Genomic DNA, 5,989 nt, shown 5'->3' on the forward strand with positions numbered 1-5,989 from the left:
AAAATAGTCTATTGTGGGACACGAAGTAGCATATGTTCATTTGCTAACTAGCGCATGCGCACACTCGCATATAAAATTAAAGTAAAGTATAGGGTTAGTAAAATGAATAAAACAAATAAAAATTTATACAGGTGAAATAATAGAGAAATTATACAAAATTAATTATCACAAACTACGTGAATCAAATAAACATCTTCTAAAACTAAACATTACCAAAAAAATTTGAAGAACAACAACTGAGACGCTATCTCGGCGAGACTAGTAATGCTTATCTATATGACGCAAGCTTTGTGAAACTAATAATCTCTATTTGTCTGATCTCTTATTCATGAAGGCTGTGGATGGACAATGATGGCAAAGTATAACAGTAGATAATCGCAAGCAAAGGAAGACAGTGTGCGATGTGTCGTACGAGAGTAGCTGCTAAGAGACCTAGTAACTGAGCCATTTTTAGATGCAGTCCATTTTGTAAACAGCACTTATGTATTGTTGCGGCCGACGGCGTTCCTTAATGAGCTTGTTCACAATATAAAAATATATTACATTAATCATATTAACAGAATAAAATAAAATAATAAATTGATTCTTTATTGTTTGTTAAATGTATTAAAAAAATTAATAAGAAAAAAATATTATTCATCTTAAATAAAAATAGAAAAAAAAAGAATAAAATGTTTACGTGCGCAAAAATAAATTCTATATTCAAAGAATTCCATTTTATTATTTAAAACTTATACAAATAAACTATTCACATAATTCAATTTATATATATTTTTTATTACTTTTGCAGTTGGGCTGGCTAAGGTTCATATTGAACCCCAACCTACCGTATCAGGGCTATATAAGAGAAAAAGTTTTAAACAATGAAAAGATTTAAAACGTTTTGTTTTGTATCTGAAATTTTAATTTTGTCACGTATGTCTGGTTTGAACCGTTTCCTGAAGTTAAGATGGCCATGGTTAAGTAACCATTTTTAGGTTCCGAGTCTACTGGTAGAGCTGTGCTAAAGTTATTTAAGTTTTTGTGATTTTCGAGCAAAAATAAAATTTAAGGCTTCCATAAGACTTTCAAAAGAAACTTTATCCTGATCTACATCAGGAAAAAATAAAGAAATGAAAAAATGAAGGCTTTGGCTTACTTTACTAGGCATGTTTTTGTACATTTAATGTGACGGATTATGGGTTGTTCTTATTCTAAATGAAAGTAATAGATTGATACTTACATAACCATTAAATACATGCAACGTACATGCTGAATACGACCATATGATTTTTTTTTTTTTTAATTTAAGGTATCATTTTTTTTAATTATATATTTTTTGTAATTGACAATTGTGTAAAAATATATACATCAAGTAAATTCGCTGTAAGTGATATAATGACATGATACAAACATGTGAAGAATTTACCCATTGATAGAACTCCAAAAACACTTCTAGAGAAGATCTCGAGGTTATCTTCTTTTCATACACCTAGGAGGATTATTAGGTAATGAAGGAAAAACCAGGTTAGAAACGAGTGGTCAAGAAGATTCGATGCCACTTCTCACCTGGTGTATCTAAAGGACAGGTTGACCCTGTCACTCAATGGATTAAGCAGGATAAGGGGTCCATTTTGGGGCCTCAGATACCCTGCAACGATGACCATATATAAAGGTGTGCTCTTGGGAATTCTGAGAAACTTCACTGCGTGGAGAAACCTCATCCAGACACAGAAGAGAAGACTGGCCACCATACAGAGAATGGCTCTGCTGAGGGTCACGAAGACGTACAGAACGGTGTGACATGAGGCGGTGCAGTTGCTGGCCGGAGCGATGCCCCTGGACCTCATCCTCAGGGAGGTTGTCCTTAAATATGAAGTTAAGAGGCAGGGACTAGAAGTGCTGCCGGAGGAGCTCCGAGTGAGGATCGGTGAGACTCCAAACGTATGGAAGAAAATCCTGCGAGAGGACTCAATACAGGAGTGTAATGGACGGCGGGTAGCAAGCCAGAAGGGCGCTACTTTGAGAAAATTCTTCCCTACCGTCCTTTCTAGATTGAAGGCTAAATGGGTCCCACTACCAGACTATTGGGTCTCACAGATCCTATGAGGACACGGGGGGTTTTGGGGAAAGCTGCAGAGCTTTGGAAAGAAAATCGGCCCCTGGCGCCCAACGTGCGGAGTTGAAACAGCAGAACACATAATAATAGATTGCTCTGCTATGGAAGGACACCGAGCCAGGCTGTCCAGAAAGACCGAGATTTACGCCCTCGTTGAGTCGGACTTTCCCTGTTTGATAGAAGAAGAGAGTTATCCCTTCTTCAGGGAGTTCATTTACGGGTGGAAGGAGGTGGTGGGCCTGACTCATTTCACGATGGGATGGGCTTGACCGCCCAACATCGGCGAGACACTAAAAGATGAGGAAGCTGACCCAGACTGAAACCAGGAGGGCTGGACCAGCCTGGTAACTGCAGGAGGCACCCAGACGGACGCAGTGGACAAGGTGCAGCTCCATCAGTAAGGCGCTAAACCTGCACCACAGTAAATTAAAAAAAAATTAATAATTGAATAATTAATAAAAGAATAAAAAAAAAAAAAAAATGATGATCTTTGAGAGCAGTGGCATGCGCAAACCCAGGGCACTACCCCACTGCTCCCGCACCCCGTATGCCAGAAATGGCAAGGGGATAAAAAATTTAAAAAACGAGTGGGTCTGGGTAGTTGGGACGGATTGGTATCAGGTTCTGGCCAAATCGGCAACATATGGGACATTGAGTAGTAAAGTAAAGTTAGATTTTACGAAAGTAAAATAGTAATATAGAGCATTAAGGATTTTACGAAAGATTTTGGACTGTAAGGATTGGATTCTGGAGAAAGATGGTTTAGTGGAGCCCCAATGCTTAACTCCGTTTTGGTCTTGATAGACCTTATAATAATCATGTTGATCAGTCTTTTGTAATGGATTCGAAGTTTAGACCGTTTGTCTAGTAAATGTTGTAATAGTCAGAATCGACGAGCAGGTTCCTGTCTTTTCAGTCTTGTATGAGGGTTCCATATCAGTTTTTTGTCCAAATATATTCCTATGTAACGGATCTGTTCCAAAGGATTGAGTGGGGTATTATTAAAGTATAATATTGGGCAGGAAACCATGGGTTTACGTCGAAGGGTAAATATGATTTGGTGGGATTTATTGGAATTTCTTTACAAAGGTAGGATCATTATTCACTGAAAATAGACATGTAAGATATAATGAAATATATATTCAATTAATATTTTGCTCTTCACTACTAAGGCGGATTAGCAAGAACACTCTGACACATGTCTAAAATTTGTACACCAAATAGTATCACCAATAAATAATTCATTAAAATCGGTGATTATAAGTGCGTAACTGACCTTTTTAGTGTTATTTTCAATCATATTAATGATTTTTGTGGCTCGATTTTTAGGAAAGAAATTTTAATGAAGACCTGAGAAGACGAATTATTGAAGAAAAGTCCAGAGTGTTACTGAAAAACGTATGATTTCTTTTAATTTTTTTAGTTCTACTAAATAATATTCATATTGTCAATAGACTATCCCAATTATTTTTCTGATCCGTGACATTCTGTTCCCTAGGAAAAGTTAAAATTTCACTTCGTTGTTGGTCAAGAGACAGCCTTCACAGTTTGTGGTTTCTTCAACGTCGATATGTCGTTGATTTGTTCTGTAAGTAAATCATATTGACGTATCACCGGCATTATGTAAGAATACCGAAGAATTTTTTAATGGTATATTTTCTATGAGAATAGTAAATCCTAATTAATTTAGCCATGCGAAACCGAATCTGAAATGTTCTAGGTTCCCATGTTGTAGGTTTTCCATACGAAGACAACGTATAAAACATAATCGTTAGAAAACTGTACCGTTATACTTATCACTAACAATATGTATATAATGATTCGTAATAACTTATGCCTAAAATATATATAGCTTTCTACATACAATGCATTCTGTTCATGTAAATATGCTAAGCTGATATCGTCATAGGACAAAACCACCAGGCAATATAAATAAATAATATACTTTGCATACATTAAAAAAAAAAAATTGAACTTTGCACTAAATGAAAACCTAATTTCATTGTATTATTATTGTATAAAATACATAAATAAATTAAAGTTATGATTTCATGAGTTTTGTTCGAAATACTTAATAATTTATTTTTATAATTGGAGTATGTACTTTTTATGCTGGATTTCATGAAGTGTAATTATAGAAGATTATTATTTATATAACAATAAAAACTGTTCATCAGTGAGCTTTTCCCTGTTCTACTGTTTTAGTTAATGAAGTTACTTCCGAGATTTGGGGGTATTCTCCAATTCCCCTGGAACTTCTGCTCTGTAATTTTTTGTCTGATATAAATATTGTAATATTCTTTATACCTACTTCTACCGACCGATAATATACTGCTAGAAATAAGTTAAACGTTATTATTTTCATTGTTTATATTTTTTCTCGGTTTTCCTGTTTTACATTCAAGACTTATTCCTGCCACAAACCCAGAGAATACCACTGACAGTGATAAATCTAAAATGCCAAAAAAGATACAATCTTTGAAAAATATTTTATCCTAGGAAAAAAAATATATAATTGTTACATTGTTACACAATAGGGGTGAGCCACCAGCCAATTACCCATAACTTCTAGTTCCGTTTAGACGCTTACTTAAACACAGATCTCTGGCATTGTACACGGCCAACAGCTGTATGAAGGCAGAATAATATTTATATATATTATAATAATATAATATTTGACAACAAAATTCACAAAATGTAAATTTCTAGTTGTTCAGATTAAGTGTTCGATTTTTGAAAAAAAAAATCTCTCTAGAACCGTAAGACATACATATGTCTGCAGCACTCAAGTTAAAGGTAATTTAACTTACTATAAAGTAGTTTATAACAAGTATCTTTCTATGAGATTAGATTAGATTTTTATTCAGGACGATCAACATCTAGGTTATTACACCCTTTTTACTTCATTTATCTTCTTGTCTTTGATAGTTGAATGGAGATTATTTCCTTTTTACACTGGTCGATAATATTTTAGTATGAAGTTGAGTTTCTTTCAGAAATTTTATAATTTTGTAATGGATTCTGTTGAGTCTTTAAGGGCCAATTCTCTTGTAAGAGGAATTTTATTATTTTCGAAGGCTTGACGAAATGATGAGCATTCTTCAATTATATGGTTTATCAATAATGGGGACTGACAGGTTTGGCATATAGGCTGGTCCTCTTTTGTGATTAAGTGGAGGTGTGTTAATTTGGAATGTCCAATTCTCACTCTTGCAAGAACCACTTCTTCTCTTCTATTTACCCTTATGGCACTTGTCCACTTTTGTGTGTGTTTTTTTTAAACATTTCTTAGTTTATTGGTGAGTGGTACGTCAGCCCACAATGAATCCCAACTTTTTCGGATTCTGTTCCTTAAAAATGCCTTTGTGTCTTTCGGCTCGTAATTTTGGATTGGTGGAACGTTCATTGTAGCAGCCTCTTTAGCAGCTTTATCCGCTGCCTCATTGCCAGGAATTCTTGAGTGCCCTGGAGTCCAGAGAAAGGACACACTTTTTTAAGATGTTTTAGCATGTCTATATAGCTGTGAATTTTGTCTATCGTAGGTCCGCTTTGACTGAAGTTTGATAATACAAATGAGTATGTTTGAGTATTCACTTTCTATGGATAAATGAAGTGCTGTTGAAATCGCCTGAAGTTCAGCTGTAAATATTCTTGAGTATGTGGGTAATTTATATCTTTTGGGTGTCTCATGTGTAAATTATTTCATAATTTGAATATTTTTGTATCTTTTTTAAGAATTTAATTTTATTTGAGTCGTGGTTCTGGCGTTTCATAGTTAGATCTATTTTGTTTGTTTGTTTGTTTGTTTGTTAGTTTTGAAAGGGCGTTTAACAGCCTGGTCATCAACGCCCGTTGGTTGTTGGCTTTGGTAAGGCCTAGTTGTTTTAGTCA

Source organism: Halyomorpha halys, unplaced genomic scaffold (genome assembly GCF_000696795.3).
Source record: "Halyomorpha halys isolate HHAL.00 unplaced genomic scaffold, Hhal_1.1 Scaffold988.1, whole genome shotgun sequence".
Taxonomy (NCBI): Eukaryota; Metazoa; Arthropoda; class Insecta; order Hemiptera; family Pentatomidae; genus Halyomorpha; species Halyomorpha halys.